Source organism: Thermobia domestica, chromosome 11, assembly GCF_964235325.1.
Source record: "Thermobia domestica chromosome 11, izTheDome1.hap1.1, whole genome shotgun sequence".
Taxonomy (NCBI): Eukaryota; Metazoa; Arthropoda; class Insecta; order Zygentoma; family Lepismatidae; genus Thermobia; species Thermobia domestica.
Window position 1 is genome coordinate 54,145,244 of NC_137464.1, and position 12,203 is coordinate 54,157,446.

At 34.5% G+C, this 12,203-nt stretch overlaps 1 protein-coding gene across 1 annotated transcript in view; it reads right to left on the reverse strand.

Moving 5' to 3' along the window:
- The window catches only part of side-VII (sidestep VII transmembrane protein), a gene marked incomplete in the record, with an annotated part of 1,416,899 nt that overhangs the window by 445,736 nt on the left and 958,960 nt on the right, over nt 1–12,203 (reverse strand).

The following is a 12,203-nucleotide window of genomic DNA, read 5'->3' on the forward strand; positions in this document are numbered from 1 at the left end:
AATGGAATGAAAATAGTGGCATGCCACTTGATGATCAGGTACGAAACTTATTCAGTGACGAAATCAGGTACTATTTATTTACCAATTACAACTCCTGAACAGCTAACTCCTCATATCTTAAATGATTTCAGCTACGTTTAAATTATATTTAAATTATATGTTTAAATTATATTCTTACTAATTTTTGATCATCAATATTTTGAATATTATTACTATGAATTGTTTCATTAATAGTAGTTACTAATGAAAATATTCGAAAACAATTAATTTAAAAATATGGAATTAACAAATAGAAGCTCAGACCGAATAATTTTACTCCATATTTTTTATGTAAGTGAAAATACCCACGACATTTCATTATATGAATGCAAATAGAGCTCGAACTTCATATTTATAAGTGTTTGATCCCTTAACACAAGTAATTTTATTAATACATAGAAACGAATCTAGTTTGTGTTTTATTACAATAATCTTGGGGACATGAGTAACCTACCTTCCCAACTTTAATGGAAAGCACATAGTTAAACAGTTGAATTGGTATCACGGTCAAATACATCCTACATACAGTAGTTCCACCATATCATTAAATGTAAGTACTTGATTGCGGTTTTATTACTAACTTCTATTTGTATTGTGTATCATTATAGTGCGTTAAATTTATATGTGAGATTCATAATAAATTTAAAATGTATATTATTAGTTACAAACTCTTTTGTTTCCTAGTATATGTATCTAAGCATTGGCAGCAAATCAGTGTTCCAGGTACAGGTGGATTTGTTTATGGTCATTTAGAAGTGAAACGGAACAAATAATAGACAATCTCTCTACTCGTGATACGAAGAATAAAATTTTCGTAAAGTGTAGTAGGTTTGTTTTATTTTCTTATTGTTTGTAAAATATATAACAGGTATTGTTTTTAATACCCACTTTGAAAACAGACGTAGTAGTATATGATCAATTTTTATACTTCATATGTTTATACATAAAGAGCTCTATCCACAACATTGTATTTTTCTCATAATTTGCAACATTTAGATTGGTCCTTATAGTAAGTTGTAATGGTATTACGAGGAAACTACGTGACATGACTTTTGTAAACTAAATAATTATGGATACTGAAAGAACAATTATCTTAGACGCAAAAGAACCTTGGTTCGATCTGAGGTCAAGATTGTTTATAGTAGACTCATCTCCGTGAACTGATTGAAAATGTATTACAGTACCATGTGACACAAAATATTTATTATCTTCATCTAAAAGAAAATGAAAATGCCATACGTAATCATCACAAGGCCAAACCTCACGAAATCCTTTCATACTTGTGATGAAATTTTTGCCTTCACACGGAGACAGTTTATAAATTCAAGATATTGTATTCATATTACATTATTTAATTTTTCTCTTATCTCACTTTTCTCTAAGAGTTTACACTTGACTCCAATGAAATGTCAATAGTCTCATTGTAATAAGCATCTGGTGATGCGTTAACTTGAAAATATTATTTTAATTTAAGCTACAGATAACGTTTATGAAGCGTTGACGTCTACTCCATGTGTGAGTTACACTTAAATGTAAAATAGACATGGCTTATTTTCCAAACTATAAGTACCGGCGATCAACGGAGTAACTGGATGAGGTAGGGTCTAGAATTTTATATTCTATTATCAATGTTATTAGTGTAAAACATACTATTATTCTTACAAGCACACATCCTCATTTGGTAGTTATAGGTTGATTTTGAAATGATGTAAAATGAGGTGGTCTGAAGCTATCATTTTTACAATATTTGCATTGGTTGAAAACTTGCTAAATATTTGATTTACGTATTAATTTTTCTTTTTTGTTTTAAACACAAACATTAGTAAGTACAGAATATAGTACTTCGAAAGCCTCGTAGCTAGTGCGTTCGCTTCCAATGGCCGTGTGTAGATATCGAGGAATACAAAACTAAGAACTTGTGTAGATGGTACTTTATTTATTTATTTATTTATTTATTTATTTATTTTTTACATTTTATGACCTCAAGCTTGAATAAACAAAAAGCACAATTATAAACGACAAGATGAATGTTATAATTAAATATGACAATTCATGCTGAAATAAATGTAGTAATTTTTTGTTACAATTTTACGTCTCATTTTAAATTACAAATATTTTAAAACAATCATTTAAAGAAGAGGAAAATAATTATTCTTGCCGTTTAATGCTAGAGTATTAATTAACAGCTCATCAGTATATACAATAATGAGCGTGTTGAGAAAATTTTTCTTAGTAATAATCTTCAGGAAGATCTTACTGTGTTTACTTACTTGGTATTAATTGTGGAGTAATTACACTTTCATTAAACAAACACACATCTGAAAAATATGCGCAGCTAAAATATCTTGCAAAAGGTTAAAACAACAACGTTTATTTTATATATGTAATGATTAATGGTAAGTCATTAAGAGAACATTTTCTTCAATATTTAAGAGATATTAATCACATTACTTTTGTCAAGATTCGTATCATACTAAAGCAGGCATGACGAAGATGTAGCATGGAGCAAATTGACTTACTGTGGCCGAAACAGTGAAACTTTACACTATTTTTCTCTTTGTGCTTTAAAATATCTACGTGATCAGTATTTTAAGATATTGGATAGGTATGCAGATTGAATAAGCTGATTTGCTCTAAGCAACAAACGCATCGTATTAGAAACCAAGAATTAAATTCCGATGATTAAAATATGATTATTCTCAGCATATTGAGTAAGCAATTATCTTTATAGATCCAGATACTAATATGTTATATCTCTAAGTTTATATATATATGATGGTTGAGTATATATGATGGTATATACCACCATTATATATATGATGGTTGAGATTAGAAGCAGTAATGGCTATTTCCTAAATAACAATGGTATTACAAGTGTTTAAACTTTTCAATTTTCTATCTCGTGCTGACTCTCGTGTGAAGGAACTGAAACAAATTGCAGGTCATGAGACGATATGATGCCATAGAAACATTCGAAGAGTTTCAGCTGAAAATTGAATAGATAAAGTAGTGTGTACTAATGTATAATATTATGTTGCCTGACATTGGCTGCATTGCATAAATAGGCAAGGTCTTACTATCGATTTATCCTGTTTACTTAAATACGTATAAAATAAGGTTTGTGCGTGTGTGTCATCAGATTTTCGCATGGGAAGAAGTCATGTAGAGCTACCATTAGCAGATCTAATTAAGCACTAAGCCGGTTTTACAATTTTTGGGCTAAGAGAAGTAAAGAGAGGTATACATAAAAGGAGAGGATAAATATCCGGGACGATGGGTATTAGTGATGATGGTTTGGCGTTTAGCGTCCATCTCAGCGGCAAGGTTATATGAAATGTAAACCTATACCTTAATGAAAGTTTATAACCACATGAGCTGCTGTCGGGAATCTAGCCCAGATCTTCCGCACCGAAGTCACATACGCTGACCATATAACCACGAGAGAGCACCTGAAGAATATTAGAGTTAACTCCGTAGTTGTCGGAGTTGCTAAGATGAATACATAGTGATATTTCCGACTCAGTTCAAAACCTTTAAGGTCATGTCAAAGGGGAACGCTGAAGAAAATTCCAAAATGACTATATTAGTGTCAAATCCATAATTTTAGGATCGCTAAAGTGTTTCAGACACACTTAAGCTCGAGTTTAGGCACAAAGGGACATGCCAGCTGGTCCGAGAATAAACAGGGACACAGTGGTGGTGTCCTCCGGTATTTATTTCATTCATATTGACATTGATAACGTTAAATGTGTTAATCTTCATTATTTATTTATCTTTCTTATATTGACCGAACAATGCCAAAAGGGTTTCTCTACGTGATTTAATTATTTAGTTACTCATATTGACAGAGGCAACTCCGAAAATGTTGCTCTTTTTATTAATTTATTTAACTGATTTTTTTATTCATTGTCTTCGATTTTCGGCTTCAGGGGATTGACGTTGTGTCAAAATGTATGTATGAAAGGAAATGATAAATATCAGGGATGATTTGTCTTAGTGTCCAATTCACAGTTTTTGGGGTCGCTTAAAGAAATGCAGGCGTTTAATTCCAACTGTAGTTTCCATCGTCATAGAAAAAGGGAGAGTAATAAAATGTACTAAATGACCAATATTAGGTTCAGATCCATAGTTTTCGGGGTCCCTGACATGAATAACTCTCCCAATGACGTTAAAGTCTAACGTTAGCTCTCATGGTAATCATGGAAGGGGAGAAAACTTGTCTAAAATAACCATTTTGTGTCAAATCTTGTTTACAGGATCGCTAAGCTGTTTGAGGACAGTATCAATGACATTTAAGTCCAAGTATAGGCAAGAACGGATAAGCCTGCTGGCAGAAGAATAAGCAAGGGCACGATGTTTTCCTTTGTTAATTGTTTATTTTAATCATATTGACACAACAACGCCAGATGCGTTGTTTTTAATACATATCACTGATATTCCCGTCAAATCCGTATTTTGGGAGGTCATTGATAGAAATACCTAATACTCCTGATTACGCTCAAGTCAACTTCAGACCTTAGCGTCATAGGGGGTTAAAAATTAACGCCTTCAAAAGAACGATATTACTATCGAATCCATAGTCTTCAGGGTCGTTGAGACGAATAATAAACTTTCAATGGCTTTTAAGTCCAATTTTAGGCCCCATCGTGATCAGGAGGTAAGTGAAAAAGTAGCATGTTCAAAATGACAGATATTAGTGATAAATTCACACATTATCAGACTGGGCGGTGACAGCAGGAGAATAAAAGAGACTTGTCAACTTGTCCTGGAATTAACAGGGATAGCATCAAATGATTAAGAATCTCGGAATAGCGACAAAGAAGAAACTATTTAATCTTATTAATGAAATATACATCTTGGGAAAAATACCAAAAGACTTCGAGAAAAGTATATTGGTGCCCATCTCTAAGAGAAAAGGCGCACTGGAATGCGAAGAACACAGAACGTTAAATTTGCTCTCCAATGCATCAAATATACTGTGTAAAATTATCGCACAAAAATTAGAAGGAAAAATCGAAGAACTGCTATCCGAGGACAAATTCGGATTCAGGAGGAAAAGAGAAACTAGGAAAGCAATATTGAGTCTGTGGTTAATCATGGAACAACACACCAGAATAAACAAACCAATTATGATAGCACTTGTAGATATAGAGAAAGCTTTTGACAACGTAGATTAGAGTATCGTGTTCAGAGCACTGAAGAATCTAAAAGTGGATAACAGAGACAGAAGAATAATATGCCAACTTTATACGAACCAGACAGCTGTTATAGGAAGAGATCCGAAGCAAGCAAGAATAAGTAAAGAAGTAAGGCAAGGATGTGGACTTTCACCTCTCCTGTTCAATGTCTATATAGAAGAGGCTATGAAAGAATTATTTGGTAAAAACAAGAAAAGCGTAAAAATAAATTGCCAGGTTTCCAGCACAATAAGGTTTGCTGATGACATAATATTGATAACGGAGAACGAAAAGGACCTGGCAGGAAGCACTTTCAAACTTGAACGACCAACTGGAAAAAGCACGCAAAATGAAGATAAATAAGAAGAAACCGAAAGTGATAAAATGCATAAGATCTGGACAGGAAACGGCAAACGAAACTATGGCTAGATGGAGGGAAAATCGAAGACGTTAATACGATCTCCTATTTAGGAAGTCTAATATCCTCGGACGGAGAAGTGAAAAAGGCGTAAGTTCCAGAATAGCGCAGGCTAGACTAGCATTAAATAGGAAACGAGGACTTCTATCATCAAGGAATATGTCGTTGGAGGTTCGTAAATGATTTATTAAGACCCTGGTATGGAACGTGGCGCTTTATGGAACAGAGACGTGGATATTGAGAAAAGCTGAAATATCCAAGCTGGAAGCATTTGAAATGTGGTGTTGGCGCAGAATGCTGCTCATATCATGGACCAAAAGAAAAAGGAATGAAGACATACTAAAGGAAGCTAACGAAGGACGACAGATCATGAAGATAATAGGAGAAAGAAGAAACAGTATGCTTGGTCATTTTATTCGGCACTCCGATTGGATCACTGTGCTGATAGAAGGAAAGGCAGAAGAAAAACCAGGAAGAGGAAGACCGAGGATATAATATCTAGACGCAGTTAAGAAGAAGATGCCTTATCAAAGTATAAAACAACCCTCTCAAGAGAGAGAAACGTTTTAAAATTTCCATGTTGCCCACGAAACTATGGTTGAGGTGAACAAGAAGAAGAAACATCAAATGGGTCGTTCTTTGTTTATTTACTAGTACAAAGCTATTCCATATTTATTTAATTTTTTGACTGACTTTCAAATATGATTTATTGTATATCCTTATCCTACTTGCGTAATAATACAAATTTCAGCTACTGTATACATACATTTTATGATCAATCTTTTATCTTAGGCCATGAGAGTTTGTGTTGGACATCATGTCCGCTGGTTTTTATCAGGTTTCTTTCGTTTTTTTCCACATTTCCATTTCACCAATTATTTTATAATCATTTGCAGTTATTATTTGGTCTAGGAATTAATTCGTGCGGTTGGTACGCACACATTGAAGCTGTAGTACAAACACAAATTACATAAATACCTTAAGAAAAATATTGTCCATCGCTAGCCACCACTTTCGCCCATCTGTCAGGCAATGTACGGATTCCGTGGCGAAAGAAGTCCTCATCCTTGGAAGCGATCCAGTCAGAGACCCATGTTTCGATATCTTCTGAAGAAGTAAACCGCTGTCCAATCAAATCGTTGTTCATGCAATCGAACAAGTAGTAGTCCGAAGGAGCAACGTCTGGTAAATACGGCGGGTGGGGTAAAACTTCCCATCCGACATTTTCTAAATAGGTTTTGACCGGTTTTGCGACATGTGGGCGAGCGTTATCATGTTGAACAATAAGTTTATCATGTCTGTTCTCCCATTCTGGTCGTGTTCTGGCCAGAGCTTGCTTCAAACGCATTAATTGTCGTCGATAACGTTCTCCATTCATAGTTTCACCCGGTTGCAGCAGCTCATAGTACATCACACCTTTCATATCCCACCATATGCACAGCATAACCTTTGCACACTGAATATCTCGTTTTGGTTGTGATGGACCTGGATCACCTGGTTTCACCCAGGCCTTTTTTCGTTTAGGGTTCTCGTAATGGATCCACTTCTCATCACCCGTAATAATTCGATGCAGAAACCCCTTTCTGCTCTGTCGTTGAAGCAGCAATTCGCAAATGGTTTTTCGTCTTTCAACGTCTCTGTCTTTCAATTCATGTGGAACCCAATGTGACATCTTTTGAATCATTCCCATGGCTTTCAAGCGTTTGGAGACTGTTGTTTGATCAACGCCTAATGCTGCTGCAAGTTGTTCCTGCGTTTGACACGAATCCTGCTCGAGCAATGCTGTCAATTCTTCGTCTTGAAATTTTTTTGGCTGTCCAGCTCGCTCTTGGTCTGCCAAGCCGAAATCACCACTTCTAAACCGTGCAAACCACTTCTGACACGTTCGCTCAGCTAGAGCATGGTCACCATACACTTCCACCAAAATACGATGACTTTCAGTCGCACTTTTCTGCATGTTAAAGTAATGCAGCAGGACACCCCGCAAAAACACTTTATCAGGCACAAATTGCGCCATGTTCACTTAACTACAAACTGGTGTTGTTGACGCTTTAATCCACTGCCCTATACTACGAACGATACGCGATGACAGGGGTTTGCAACACATGTGTGGATACACGGAACTGTGGGACGCTCCGTTCGTTGCGCCATCTCTTGTCCACCCGCACGAATTAATTCCTAGACCAAATATTAATCCTTCTCATTTTGTCTAAGGGGCACAATTGTGTAATGTTATATTAAATATATCGTATCATTTTTATGATTCTATCATTTTTTCAATTTTTCTTGGCAAACATTTTTATGTGAACATGTTCAAACATAGGACAAAGTCATTTGTTCGCAAAATAATGCTTACACTCACTATAGACAAAAAATAAATGCCACTCAAACCCACATTGTGGGAGAATGTGGAGGATTGAAGTGGAAAACAGTGGATTTCTAACAGGTGATTTGGCTCTATCATGCAAGAATAAAACATATGAACATTTTTACAGTGTTGCAGTGAATACATGTATAATGTATATACATATGTTTACCACAGGACTATATAGGTTATATTTTGATGCATACCTTTTTCCTGCATAAAAAGTCCAGAATTCACATTATAATGCATCTATACATAAAATATACTTCTTTTTGTAGTATCAGATATATAAATATTGTTGAATATAACATTGCTAAGGCTATTCCATTCTAAGCCTAATAAACTTATAATCATAAATCAATACTTTTCACCATTGGCAAATTACCTATTAAGTACTACAAGTACTTACTCCACCACAGAATACGGTCTTGGCTTACACCAATCTACGCTCTAAGAATTTATTCTATAATATATTCTAACTCCACATAAATGTATATTAATACTACTAAAAATACATGAACAACGAAATATTGTTTAGACCATCTACACCTCCACATAACATTCCTACCTAACATTACTATCTTCCAACTCATTTGTGACCCAAGTAAAATCTTCACAACTTATTATCAATCCTTAACGTCCTGGAAGAAACTTTGTTATATATTCAAAAGAATTTAGTGAAAAGGTTTGCTAAGAATGGAAGAAACCAATGTTGAACAATAATTAATGTCGTATTAATACATAAGTTGGACAGGGCAACTCTCTAATCGTATACTCTAAAGAACACGTTCATTTCGTTTATTTTAACCTAGAAAGAAGTAACAGAACTTCACGCTTAAAACTATGTCATTTCTGTTATAGTTCTCTGCTAGGTAGTTTTTTTTAATGGAAGCTAATCAAATAATTCATACATGCAGAAGTTAGATACCGTATATCAATACGAAATTCCTTGTTTACAAGCATAATAATCTTTAATCTCTTCCTGTGTACAAATTAGGTAGATTGCGTTAAGCTAGATGCTGGTAGGTGGGCTTTCACTAAATATCTCTATTGATTTCATCTTCAACGAGACCAGTGCAAATTTCATGTAAATCAGAGATTGAATTATAATACTCTATGTATCACCTATGCGTGTGTGTGGTACTTAAATTTAGTCCATATTCTAACAAAGGGAGAGTTGTTTACCAGAAGCGGGAAAGGTTGCTAGATCCCTAACAGACCCAATAGCATTTTAGTCATAGTCTGTTTTGAGAGAGTGGTGCTCAAACTGTATACAGCATATACACGTAGAAGCGGATTTATGTACTTTGAGTTTCTGTAGCCGTACATTTTCTTAGAGCATATGTTTCCCCTTTCTTCTACTTCTCTATTGATTGTTTGTTATTAGTTTGAGTATTCCACTCACAATTTTACATGGACTCTTGTTAGAGATTTGCCGCTTAACTCCTTTGTGTATGCATAGCCAGGTTACCAATTACAGTGCTCTGTTAAGGAGCATATCGTTCAGCTCTACTAAATACACTGCTTATTTTGGCTTTAACTTCTTGTTTCTGTACCAAGGCTATATGCAACTTGACCTCTGGGTAACCTGAATTTTCAACTGTACTAGTTACCACATCAACCAAAGGCGGGTAAATAAACAATAATGTTAATTATTTAGTAATGGGAGGATCTTTTCACTGAATAGTATAATAATCTTCAACTCATAAGTATTTCATCCACAGCAACTAGTAATTTTCAGAAAGCTGACAAGTAAACCTTACGTTTGGGTGAATCGAGTTGCTGACTGAGACACATATGAGAAAGTAGTACTAAATGTGATCAGTATTTCAGTGAAGTTATAGGTGCGAAGCTCCAGGGGTTTAGGAGATACAGCTAGCAGAACATCACATGGAAGTACAGAATAGTCTGCATACAGTTGTAGGTAAAAGCCCTGTAAGACCTCTTGTAACGACAAAAGGTGAATAACAAATATATGGGTACATATTAGGACTAGGGGGAAGTCATATAGTAAGGGTATACCTGACGGCGGCCATCTTGAAATCCGCCATTTTGAATCATACAAAAGTTTTAAACAAAACGCATAACAGTGACACCTTATTAATAGCAAATTTTACCATAAATCCAACGGTATAACCATTTTTGCTTTATCATTAACCAGCACAAAGTTAAATTGGAATAGAGTAATGCAATAGATGACTTCGGGCTAGAAGTGAATCAGAAATACAATGGTGGCGTTATACCGTTGGATTTATGGTAAAATTTGCTATTAATAAGGTGTCACTGTTATGCGTTTTGTTTAAAACTTTTGTCTGATTCAAAATGGCGGATTTGAACATGGCCGCCATAAAGGCAACTCTTACCATAGACCTAATATTTACCCACCTGCTTTTTATTTAATTATTATCATTAACACAAAATTTACAAGGTGGGATAAAGCTGCTGCAACAATATTTAATTTCCCTGTAACTTTTTACCAATTGCGCGTAAATCAAAATTAACGTCACCATTGTTCTTCTGATTAAATTTGCGCCTTAAATCATGTATCACATGACCCTACTCCTATTTTAAAAACTTAACCTTAATTCAAAATGGCGGATTTCAAGATGGCCGCCGTCAGGTATACCCTTACTATATGACTTTCTCCTAGTCCTAATATGTACCCATACATTTGTTATTCACCTTTTGTCGTTACAGGAGGTCTTACAGGGCTTTTACCTCCAACTGTATGCAGACTATTCTGTACTTCCATGTGATGTTCTGCTAGCTGTATCTCCTAAACCCCTGGAGCTTCGCACCCACAACTTCACTGAAATACTGACCACATTTAGTACTACTTTCTCATATGTGTCTCAGTCAGCAACTCGATTCACCCAAACGTAAGGTTTACTTGTGAGAACATTCAGTAACTAACACCCCTCCCAAATTTTACACTATAATCTCTATCACCAACTCGGAATAAAATATTATTCATAGATATTAGTATTGTACTTTAAAATTATTCTTTTCGTTCTGAATAGGTAAAGTTGGTAATTGAAACAGTTGATGTAATCTTATGCTGCGGTGTTCAATCGTCAATTACTTGTGCAGAAAATATTATATATTGCAGAAACTTATTCATTGTTAGGATTATTAATGTATGTACCTACTACTTGAGTAACAACTACCATCTATTTCCTGGAAGAATTTAGATATCATTTTATGTTCATTTTCATCATATTGAAAATGGCTAAGCGTTTTTCCTTTAGCGCGAGTTCATGGGTTCGATTTCCATGGGAATATCACGTAGTATAGATCTCACGTCAAGCTATAGACCAAAGTCTCATATAACCCATTGTTGAAAAGAGGACTAAATTGTAATCACAGAAAATAAGTAACCTCATAAATCTTGTACATACTTCCGTATTACTTTTTCTCCCAAAGCACTATCAATAAGCACTATCAACACTTTGCTCATCTAAAACACACGTCCGTACCTTGTATTTCGTTATTATAATCACTGTATATCTTTTATAATATTTTTCTACAAACAGCATTATATAAATTACCTCACCTCTACCTATTATCAGCCAACATCACATTCAACTTATAGTTTAAAACCAGGTCAATAGAACAATAAAACTTACAGCGATAATGTATATTTCTTATGTATTTTTAAGTATCGTTTTTATTTACGGGCATTATGAGCTATTAAAAAGACACAAGTTATCAAGAAAAAGAAGAAGAAATTACATAAAGAAATAATTTAAATATACTGAGACTTTTCTTGTTGTCGTTGCTATGATTATTTGTTTATCTGTTTAATGTTGCTATGGTAACTGAAAGAATATAGATGTAACAAAGAACCATCTTGTGTACTCTGAATGCATAATATTTTAATGTGGCGAACGAGATATAAGTTGAAAGATAATAATATATATTTGAAGTGCATAACTGTGTTGAGTTATTCAAGATAATCTTGTGTATTGACTAAACTTTTAGAATCAGGGAATATGTAACATAGTTGACGACAGAATTAACGTTATATATTTTATTGTGCCGGAACCGTGGTCTTTGGACATCAGTTTGAAGTATATTAATAAACTATCCCTCTGCATCACGGATTATCTATTGCTTTGTAATAAAAGAAAAATTAAAAAAACACCTACAATGAATGTGAATACCGGAGTTGAAGTAGTCGATATTCCTGGAAGAGGGACTTCAA